We start from the raw sequence: 12,610 nt of genomic DNA on the forward strand, positions 1-12,610 counted from the left end.
CCCTACCCCACCACCCTCAGCCCCCGACCCAGATGCCTCCACAGATTTGGTTCAGTAATACCATAGGCGTATGGCTCTGCATATAGGTTGCAACCTTATCCTTAACCTTATTCTTACAGAGGCGCACAGATGAAAGAGGAACTCTAAATCCGCAGGAAGGCATAAACATTTTTATCAATATCAAAAGTTTTAATTTGAATGATACGGATGGGCGTATCTGTGTGCTTTGTGTCAAGTAAGCTAATCAGTATTACTATTATCCAGCTCAGATTCACAGTAATTATATCTATCTGAAGGCCAGGTCCTTGCCCAAAATATGTGGGCCTTGTTCTAGGTCAGCTACAGGTCAAGATTTAAACAGTCTCCATTTTGCAAAATACTTTTTTGGCTCCGAGTTAGAATTCTTAGCAAACAGATTATTCAATTAAAGCAGGCTGCTTAAGATGTAGTAAAAACATAAAACTATAAATTCATAAATGCAATTAAAGACAAAAAAAGTGTCTGAAAACATTACAGCTGATCATTCCTTTGAGGTTGATTTTGCGTGGCTTTAAGTCACAACACTGAATATGCAATATTTCAATGTTACCAGAAACTGAGTAATGCTCAAAACCTGTACTCAAAATACACCTAAATGTTATTACTGTAATTGTGATATTATTATTATTGTGATATTTAAGGATGATATTCTAATCATAAAGCCATGCGAATCAGCATGTATCATAAGGATTTTCTCTTTCACTAGTACACAGATTTAGACTATGGCAACAAATAATCAAGTTCTAATAAGAGGGACTCGACCTTATTCACTGAGGCCAGCCCCTTATTCTCCCAGCCAGGTGTACCAATGTCTATATCTAAAGGGTGGAGTCATATATGGAGTTGCATTATGGTTGTTGTTAACCCCTACTCCTTCAGACATACAGGAGACAGTGGCGGTCCTACCCAGCAGGCAGAGGGGAACATTACCTTGTCCCGACCTTGTTCCGCCCTTGTGGCCTAGACAGACAAATCCCCAAAGATTACATGTATAAAGCAAGAGGGTGTGTGCTTGGTTCAAAAGTACACCACCACACAAGATCACAAGAGTGTGAGGCCTACTGTCAAAGCAGTGTTTTTCAGCTGGGGTTTAATCACATATTTCCTTGATTGGTTCATTCTTGGCTCATCCATTCTCTACACTTCACCAACAGGATGCTCTCCGAAAAATGCAGGGAAAACACTGTTCCAAAACTATTTATATTAAACTGTGAATGACAAGACTTGAAAACTCATGGAGCCTACTGGCTCAGTAGCTAAACTAAATACAATTTAAAATGCCAAAGGTCCACTAGGGGCTCTTCAACAAGCTTACAGCACTGAACTACGTGCTGCCCTGGCCTGAATGGGCTGGATGCTGTGAGAGCGGTATGCTTGGCCCCTCTCAGCCAGTCAGAGATGGTTGTGAACTCTGGGGGAATCCGAGACTGATTAGGCCATGTCCCGGCGCCGTCATTAGCGCACAGTGGAGACTCAGCTTAATGGAGAGACACATCGTCGCTAATTGCCTCAATTTGGATGAAGCCTTGTGACAGCTCTATGGTGAAGAAGGGCACACACAAGGTCAATTGTCTTGCGATGGAATACTAAACTCATTTCTGATGTGTTATGACTGACTAAGCAGACGCTTATGAAGAAGGAAGGGTCATTATTTTAGAGTTCAGAGTGTACTTCACAACAGAAGGCTCTTTCCCCCTCAACGAACCATTTTAATTTATCAAATCATATCATTTCAACTTCCGTAATCTTGATGTCAAGTTTGTCAATTTGACTCTATACACATGAATTGTTTATGAACAAGTAACATACAGATAAAGTACAAGACAAGCAGTTGACGAGTTCACGATCAAACAAAAATACCACCAAATTCAACAAATGGAATAATAATGGTTCCTTTATGCAAAAGATTATTGCCCCCCAATATATATAATATATATATACAGTTGAAGTCGGAAGTTTACAAATACCTTAGCCAAATACATTTATGTCAGCTTTGCACACTGTTTTATATACAGTTGAAGCCGGAAGATTACATACACTTAGGTTGGAGTCATGAAAACTCATTTTTCAACCACTTCACAAATTTCTTGTTAACAAACTATAGCTTTGGCTAGTCGGTTAGATCATCTACTTTGGCAATAATTTTTCCAACAATTGTTTACAGACAGATAATTTCAATTACAATTCACTGTATCACAATTCCAGTGGGTCAGAAATGTATATAAACTAAGTTGACTGTGCCTTTAAACAGCTTGGAAAATTCCAGAAAATGATGTCATGGCTTTTGAAGCTTCTGACTATTTGACATAATTTGAGACAATTGGAGGTGTACCTGTGGATGTATTTCAAGGCCTACCTTCAAACTCTGTGCCTCTTTGCTTGACATCATAGGAAAATCTAAAGAAATCAGCCAAGACCTGAGAAAAATTGTAGACCTCCTCAAGTCTGGTTCATCCTTGGGAGCAATTTCCAAATGCCTGAAGGTACCATGTTCATCTGTACAAACAATAGTACGCAGGTATAAACACCATGGGACCACACAGTCGTCATACCGCTCAGGAAGGAGACTCATTCTGTCTCCTAGAGATGAACGTACTTTGGTACGAAAAGTGCAAATCAATCCCAGAACAACAGCAAAGGACCTTGTGAAGATGCTGGAGGAAACAGGTACAAAAGTATCTATATCCACAGTAAAACGAGAACTATATTGACATAACTTGAAAGGCCGCTCAGCAAGGCAGAAGCCACTGCTCCAAAACTGCCATAAAAAAGCCAGACTTTGGTTTACACCTGCACATGGGGACAAAGATCATACTTTTTGGAGAAATGTCCTCTGGTCTGATGAAACAAAAATGGAATTGTTTGGCCGTAATGACCATCGTTATGTTTGGAGGAAAAAGGGGGAGGCTTGCAAGCCGAAGAACACCATCCCAACCGTGAAGCACGGGGGTGGCAGCATCATGTTGTGGAGGTGCTTTGCTGCAGGAGGGACTGATGCACTTCACAAAATAGATGGCATCATGAGGAGGAAATTGATGTGGATATATTGAAGCAACATCTCAAGACATCAGTCAGGAAATTAAAGCTTGGTCGCAAATGGGTCTTCCAAATGGACAATGACCCTAAGCATACTTCCAAAGTTGATGCAAAATGGCTTAAGGACAACAAAGTCAAGGTCTTGGAGTGGCCATCTCAAAGCCCTGACCTCAGTTCTCTAGAAAAGTTGTGGGCAGAACTGAAAAAGCATGTGTGAGCAAGGAGGCCTACAAACCTGACTCAGTTACAACAACTCTGTCAGGAGGAATGGGCCAAAATTCACCCAACTTATTGTGGGAAGCTTGTGGAAGGCTACCCAAAATCTCTACTATTATTCTGACATTTCACATTCTTAAAATGAAGTGGTGATCCTAACTGACTTAAGACACTGATTATTTTTTACTAGGATTAAATGTCAGTAATTGTGAAAAACTTAGTTTAAATGTATTTGGCTAAGGTGTATGTACACCTACAACTTCAACTGTATATATACACTGCTCAAAAAATTAAAGGGAACACTTAAACAACACAATGTAACTCCAAGTCAATCACACTTCTGTGAAATCAAACTGTCCACTTAGGAAGCAACACTGATTGACAATAAATTTCACATGCTGTTGTGCAAATGGAATAGACAACAGGTGGAAATTATAGGCAATTAGCAAGACACCCCCAATAAAGGAGTGGTTCTGCAGGTGGTGACCACAGACCACTTCTCAGTTCCTATGCTTCCTGGCTGATGTTTTGGTCACTTTTGAATGCTGGCGGTGCTTTCACTCTAGTGGTAGCATGAGATGGAGTCTACAACCCACACAAGTGGCTCAGATAGTGCAGCTCATCCAGGATGGCACATCAATGCGAGCTGTGGCAAGAAGGTGTGCAGCGTAGTGTCCAGAGCATGGAGGCGCTACCAGGAGACAGGCCAGTACATCAGGAGACATGGAGGAGGCCGTAGGAGGGCAACAACCCAGCAGCAGGACCGCTACCTCCGCCTTTGTGCAAGGAGGAGCAGGAGGAGCACTGCCAGAGCCCTGCAAAATGACCTCCAGCAGGCCACAAATGTGCATGTGTCTGCTCAAACGGTCAGAAACAGACTCCATGAGGGTGGTATGAGGGCCCGGCGTCCACAGGTGGGGGTTGTGCTTACAGCCCAACACCGTGCAGGACGTTTGGCATTTGCCAGAGAACACCAAGATTGGCAAATTCGCCACTGGCGCCCTGTGCTCTTCACAGATGAAAGCAGGTTCACACCGAGCACATGTGACAGAGTCTGGAGACGCCGTGGAGAACGTTCTGCTGCCTGCAACATCATCCAGCATGACCGGTTTGGCAGTGGGTCAGTCATGGTGTGGGGGTGGCATTTCTTTGGGGGGCCGCACAGCCCTCCATGTGCTCGCCAGAGGTAGCCTGACTGTCATTAGGTACCAAGATTAGATCCTCAGACCCCTTGTGAGACCATATGCTGGTGCGGTTCCTCCTAATGCAAGACAATGCTAGACCTCATGTGGCTGGAGTGTGTCAGCAGTTCCTGCAAGAGGATGCTATGGACTGGCCCGCCCGTTCCCCAGACCTGAATCCAATTGAGCACATCTGGGACATCATGTCTCGCTCCATCCACCAACGCCATGTTGCACCACAGACTGTCCAGGAGTTGGCGGATGCTTTAGTCCAGGTCTGGGAGGAGATCCCTCAGGAGACCATCCGCCACCTCATCAGGAGCATGCCCAGGCATTGTAGGGAGGTCATACAGGCACGTGGAGGCCACACACACTACTGAGCGTCATTTTGATTTGTTTAAATGACATTACATCAAAGTTGGATCAGCCTGTAGTGTGGTTTTCCACTTTAATTTTGAGTGTGACTCCAAATCCAGACCTCCATGGGTTGATACATTTGATTTCCATTGATAATTTTTGTGTGATTTTGTTGTCAGCACATTCAACTATGTAAAGAAAAAAGTATTTAATAAGAATATTTCATTCATTCAGATCGAGAATGTGTTATTTTAGTGTTCCCTTTATTTTTTTGAGCAGTGTATATTAATATATATATATATATATATATAGTGCATTCGGAAAATTTACAGACCCCTTGACTTTTTTCACATTCTCAAAAATGTATATAAAAAAAACAATCCTCATCAACCTACGCACAATACCCCATAATGACAAAGAATAAAACAGGTTTTTACATTTTTGCAAATGTATTAAAAATAAAAAACAGAAACACTTTATTTATATACATTTCCAGACTCTTTGCTATGGCACTTGAAATTGAGATCAGGTGCATCTTGTTTCCATTGATCATATTTGAGATGTTTTTACAACTTGATTGGAGTCCACCTGTGGTAAATTCAATTGATTGATTTGAAAAGTCACACACCTGCAAATATAAGGTCCCACAGTTGACAGTGCATGTCAGAGCAAAAACCAAGCCATGAGGTCGAAGGAATTGTCCGTAGAACTCCAAGACAGGATTGTGTCGAGGCACAGATCTGGGAAGTGTACCAAAACATTTCTGCAACATCGAAGGTCCCGTAGAACACAGTGGCCTCCATCATTCTTAAATTGAAGAAGTTTGGAAACACCAAGACTCCTCCTAGAGCTGGCCGCCTGGCCAAACTGAGCAATCGTAAGAGAAGGGCACATGAAGCCCTGCTTGGAGTTTGCCAAAAGGCACCTAAAGACTCTCAGACCACGAGAAACATGATTCTCTGGTCACCTTCCAACAGGACAATGACCCTAAGCACACAGCCAAGACAACGCAGGAGTGACTTCGGGACAAGTCTTTGAATGTCCTTGAGTGGCCCAGCCAGAGTCCGGACTTGAGCCCAATCAAACATCTCTTGAGAGGTCTGAAAATAGCTGTACAGCGACAGTCCCATCCAACCTGACAGAGCTTTAAGAGGATCTGCAGAAAAGAATGGGAGAAACTCCCAAAATACAGGTGTGCCAAGCTTGTAGCATCATACCAAAGAAGACTCGAGACTGTAATCGCTGCCAAAGATGCTTCAACAAAGTACTGAGTAAAGGGTCTGAATACTTGTGTAAATGTGATATTTCATGTTTTAATTTGTAATATATTTGCAACAATTTCTAAAAACCTATTTTTGCTTTGTCATTAGGTGTTATTGTGTGTAGTTTTATGAGGGGATAAAACGATTTAATCAATTTTAGAATAAGTCTGTAACCTAACAAAATGTGAAAAATGTCAAGGGGTCTGACTACTTTCTAAATGCACTGTATATACGCAGTGCCTTCATGAAATATTCATACCCATTTACTTTTTTCACATTTTGTTACATTACAGACTTATTCTAAAATTGATTAAATATTTTTTTCCTCATGAAACTACACACATTTTGTTGTGTTACTTGAATTCAAAATGTATCAATGCCTTATAATGACAAAGTGAAAACATGATTTGAGAAATGTTTTGCAAATGGATTGAAAATGAAAATGAAAAATCGAATTTAAATAAGTATTCATACCCCTGAGTCAGTACTTTGTGGATGCACCTTTGGCAGTGGTTACAGCTGTGAGTCTTTAAGAACTTTCCACACCTGGACTGTGCAACATTTGCCCATTATTCTTTTCAAAATTCTTTAAGCTCTGTCAAATTGGGTGTTGATCATTGCTATTCAACCATTTTCAGGTCTTGCCATATATTTTCAAGTAGATTTAAGTCAACACTGTAACTCAGCCACTCAGGAACATTCACTGTCTTTTTGGTAAGCAACTCCAATTGTAGATTTGGCCTTGTGTTTTAGGTTATCGTCCTGCTGTAAGGTGAATTAATCTCCCAGTCTCTGGTGGAAAGCAGCAGGTTTTCCTGCATGATTTTGCCTGTGCTTAGGTCAATTCCATTTATTCTTTATCCAGAAAAACTCCCCAGTCCTTATTAACGATTACAAGCATACCGATAACATGATGCAGCCACCCCTATGCTTGAAAGTATTGAGAGTGGTGCTCAGTAATGTGTTGTATTGGATTGGCCCCAAACTAAACACTTTTTATTGCCTTGCCACATTTTTTGTAGTATTACTTTGGTGCCTTGTTGCAAACAGGATGCATGTTTTGGAACATTTGTAGTCTGTACAGGCTTCCTTCTATTCACTCTGTAAATTAGGTTAGTATTGCAGAGTAACTACAATGTTGTTTATCCATCCTCAGTTTTCTCCTATCACAGCCATTCAACTCTATAACTGTTCAAAAATCACCATTTGCCTCACGGTGAGGTGCCCTTTGCGAGGCATTTGAAAATCTCCCTGTTCTTTGTTGTTTAATCGGTGTTTGAAATCCACTGCTCGACTGAGGGGCCTTACAGAAAATTGTATGTGTGGGGTACAGAGATGAGGTAGTCATTCAAAAATCCTGTTAAAAACTATTATTGCAATCACACTGAGTCCATGCAACTTATTATGTTACTTGTTAAGCACATTTTTACTCCTGAACTTATTTAGGCTTGCCATAAAAAAGGGGTTGAATACTTACTGACTCAAGACATTTCAGCTTTAAATGTTTAATTTGCTAAATAAACAAAAAACATGATTCCACTTTGACATTTTGGGGTATTGTGTGTAGGCCAGTGTCAAAGCATCTACATTTAAAACATTTTAAATTCAGGCTGTAACACAACAAAATGTGGACAAAGTCAAGGGGTGTGAATACTTTCTGAAGGCACTACAGTATATGTTGTAGGAAAACATAAATATGACACTTGTCATTTCTCTCTTAGCCTTCCTAAGTGGGAAATTAAGAAACAATGGAGGCTGATGAAAAGGTCCTAAAGGTTTGAGAAATGTAAAATGACAGCCATTTAAAGTAGACGTGTGTGTGTGTGTTCAGACTTCAGACGACTCTGTAGACTACAGTTCCTCCAAAATGACAGCCATTTAAAGTAGACGTGTGTGTGTGTGTGTGTGTGTGTTCAGACTTCAGACGACTCTGTAGACTACAGTTCCTCCAAAATGACAGCCATTTAAAGTAGACGTGTGTGTGTGTGTGTTCAGACTTCAGACGACTCTGTAGACTACAGTTCCTCCAAAATGACAGCCATTTAAAGTAGACGTGTGTGTGTGTGTGTTCAGACTTCAGACGACTCTGTAGACTACAGTTCCTCCAAAATGACAGCCATTTAAAGTAGACGTGTGTGTGTGTTCAGACTTCAGACGACTCTGTAGACTACAGTTCCTCCAAAATGACAGCCATTTAAAGTAGATGTGTGTGTGTGTGTGTGTGTGTGTGTGTGTGTGTTCAGACTTCAGACGACTCTGTAGACTACAGTTCCTCCAAAATGACAGCCATTTAAAGTAGACGTGTGTGTGTGTGTGTGTGTTCAGACTTCAGACGACTCTGTAGACTACAGTTCCTCCAAAATGACAGCCATTTAAAGTAGACGTGTGTGTGTGTGTGTGTGTTCAGACTTCAGACGACTCTGTAGACTACAGTTCCTCCAAAATGACAGCCATTTAAAGTAGACGTGTGTGTGTGTGTGTGTGTGTTCAGACTTCAGACGACTCTGTAGACTACAGTTCCTCCAAAAATGACAATTGAACACATTTCCATTTACTAAAATGTAAATAAAAATGCATGGTCATTTCATGTGTTCTTTTTTTTATGTATAATCCACACTTTAAAGGCTTTATTGATTGTACCCAATACAATGTGATACATTTGCTGTAAGTTAACCATAAACGTTAAAGTTGTGATGGGACCAGGGCTGGCACTAGCCTTTCGGGGACCCTACAGTAAGTAAGATTTGGTTGGGGGCCCCACCACCTCGCAGGCAAAGCATTTTAGTGCCCCACCTCTTGATGCGGAAGAGAACATTTATACGTTTTAAAGTACATTTCCTTAAATTTCACAGATCTTGCCAATGGACGTAGAGAAAATGTTGCCCTGGCACATGCTCTTCGTGTTCAGTTGGTAATTCTGTAGTGATTATAAGTTTAGATAGCTGTCTAGACTAATTTATCAATCAAAAAAATGTTAGCTCACATGGGCTAACATAACAAGAGGGAAACTGCTAATGCAAAACCACATTTCAAATTTTGAAATTGCAACCTTTATATTGTATTCTAACTCTCAACAGTAAGTTGATGAGACCAAAAGCAGCCAGGGGCCTAAGTGACGGCTTATGTGCGCTATTGACTAGGGCCAGCCCTGGATGGGACAAATACGCTTATTTTTCTCCCAGAAATGAGGTGGAAAGGACCAGGGATAAGCTGTTTTCGCGTGAGGAGCACTGAGGACCATGGAATGAGTGGATCTGACAACAGAGAGGAGGGCTGTATGTTTTTCTCTTCGGAGACACCAGTGGTGGCACGTTCAACCGCTGAACCTGCTGGCCAATCACCTCCTCCCGTTTGGCCTGTCACCCTACATCAGCAAGGTCAGAGGGCTAGGCGCCTCGCAATTAATGAGGCGGCACTGTCTCAGCTACGTAACAAACTCAACTAACTCCACTAAAAGTTCATGTCACATAAAACTACATGTAAAGCAATGTAAAGTGTATCTAACCATGCCCTCTGTTTAAAAAAAAAAAACTTTGATCGGTATCTATAACATGGACGGAAAAAAATAAGATCAGTTTTATTAGACAAATAAGCACACAATTCCCCGTTGTAACTGTTCACCCTTGTAATCAGATCATGCTTCATGAGGAGTCAGGAACAAAGGGATGCAAATTCAAATTAAATCTGCAACGGGGTACTTGGCCGTTTGATCGCTGGGCCCTTTCATGCACTTTAATCACTCCTGACAGCCCTTTCTAACAGATTCTGTGACAAACTTCTCAATTTTACTTGGGATTTTTGAACTTTACTTGCTCCTCCGGGTCTGTCAAACAATTCAAATCAATGACCCAATTGACCAGTGGGTCCCTTGTTGATAACCTCAATGAGCTCTATGTGCCATTCATTGTGTGAGGCAAAATGCTGATAGCCTTTTCTGGTAATTAAACATTCATTTCCCGCTGAATACAAACACTGGGTGGCTGATTCACATCAAATGTGGGGACCTCCACTGCACTGTAGCAGAGCAGAGCCGCAGGTGCAGGGGGGACCGCGCGACCCCAGACTTTCCCACATACTGGACAACTCATTAGGTCATCGTAATAAGGAAGCACATTTTGTTTTATCAAAAAAATCTCATTATTTCTTCAACAAAGACGCACAGTGACCTAATTGATGCCGTAGCTGCCCCCTTGTTATCTGAATATCCTTTATATAATGCCTGTCTAATTGCAACTTTGAGCTAACTACTTCCGCGCCATTCTGTGCACATATTTTACCCGTGCAAGTGTAAGGGGAGCTAAAGAGAACTGGCCTGGACCTCACCCACTCCTTTCCCCATGATATGTGTGCGAGTGAAGCAGAAACTCTGCCATGTTTTGCAGCTCAGTGGTGCATTCTGTATTCCACAATAAAGTATATGTATCTGAATACCAATTTTGTGAAGGAAATGATTTCTAAATTATGGATTTAAGGGGTTGCAACTGTTTACTTTCTAAAATCGTTGATACTTCCACCCGACAACGCCCCACCACTACGCCTTGTTCTCTGTCGGTAGTCTGCCGCTGTGCGTGTCAGCGTGATTTCGGGAGGACCCCTCTCTCTCTCCCCTGGTAATATGAATGCTAATCCTGTGGAGGCCTTGGCTGGTCAGCTCCATCCTTGAGTAGGGGGTCAGTGGGGGGCCGAGGGGGCAAGTGGACTCGTGGATGGGGAGGAATCTAATAGCACCTCTCTAGTAGGGGCTCAGGATATTAAAGCAGGAGGATTAAGAGGGTTAGACAGGGCACAGTGCCCCCCACCCTCAGCGTGAGAGGTATGCTGAGCTCTCAAGTCTCACATGGTTACCATTCAGATTAGGGAAAGACTGCTAAAAAGCGAGGATGAGAAGGTGGAGAGGAGAGGGGAGGGGAGGCTGCTCTGACCTGTGGACCCTACAACAACCATCTCATCATCTGCTCTCTGATTCACACCAGTCAGTCCGTCGAAGCCCAGAGCTGGCGCAGTGAGCTGTTTGTCTGACAGGGCACAAAGAAGACTGATGGAACACGTAAAGACACCGGGCTATAACAGAGGACACACACAGAACTCCCCTATTAATAATGAATTGCATTGAAAAACAAATGCATAGAAAATTCATGGTTGCACCACCTCTGGGGTTCAAACTTCAATGTGTGTGTCTGGTTGGTATGACAGAGAGTGAAGGATAAGCTGATTAAAGCCTTTAAAGCGGCAGGTCTGAGTGCTGCTCGGCCGACGCCTCCTCTTAAGCCTCTGACTCTCATTCAGCCTCATGCTCCCGAGCACAGAGGAAAGACATGCACCATCTCTGAATCATCTTCCTATTGATCTCCCATCAGAGTAAAGAGGGGCATCCATGACAACTGAAACACACAAACACATAGCAACCCTGTCTCATTTTCTTCAACCATTAACGTCAGCGCTGACTACCAGCTTTGCGATGGTGTCAACAACAGCTTTAATGGCAGTGACATATTCCTGCATTTGTGCGTCACACTGTGGATTGGTGTATAGTACGTATCAAGTTTCTCAATTAAACTGCGTGTTGGTATTAGAAAATGTCACATAGAACATAATAAAACAGGAAAGTGATACCCATGAATGATTCACGTAATAGAAATCATTGAACAAATTACACATGCAAAACCCTTCTCATAACAAGTGACACAGTTAAGTAATAGCCTAGTCAATGTAATGTCTAGAGCCCAAATTGTGACATAATAAAATACCAATTATAGCAGTGCAAGGATCTTTGATTCAACAGAAAATTGAGAATCAGGTTCTCATACTATTCCACATTAGCCACATGGGTGGTTCCAAGAACAGACTTTCATTTTCAGTCATGGACGTCAATTTGTCTGGTCCAACTGTCTTTAACAAACACCTTGATGTCAACTCAAAGGCCTTGACTGGGGATCACCTCCACTCTCGGAGTTGATGTCCAACTTCAAAGTAATAAGCTGAAAGGCAAAACCTCTCAACCATGAGATACGACAATAAAGATGATCAGTGCACAAGTCAGACCACACACATCTATATGAAGCCTGAGGAGGAGGAAAAGCCATTCCATTATGGGGGGCATCAGCCAATATACAGTTGAACTCAGAAGTTTACATACACTTAGGTGGGAGTCATTAAAACTCGTTTTTCAACCACTGCACACGTTTCTTGTTAACAAACTATAGTTTTGGCAAGTCGGTTAGGACATCTACTTTGTGCACGACACAAGTAATTTTTCTAACAATTGTTTACCGACAGATTATTTCACTTATAATTCACTGTATCACAATTCCAGTGGGTCAGAAGTTTACATACACTAAGTTGACTGTGCCTTTAAACAGCTTGGAAAATTCCAGAAAATGATGTCATGGCTTTAGAAACTTCTGATAGGCTAATTGACATCATTTGAGACAATTGGAGGTGTACCTGTGGATGTATTTCAAGGCCTACCTTCAAACTCAGGGCCTCTTTGCTTGACATCATAGGAAAATCAAAAGAAAT

This window comes from Oncorhynchus mykiss, chromosome 1 (assembly GCF_013265735.2).
Source record: "Oncorhynchus mykiss isolate Arlee chromosome 1, USDA_OmykA_1.1, whole genome shotgun sequence".
NCBI classification, from domain to species: Eukaryota; Metazoa; Chordata; class Actinopteri; order Salmoniformes; family Salmonidae; genus Oncorhynchus; species Oncorhynchus mykiss.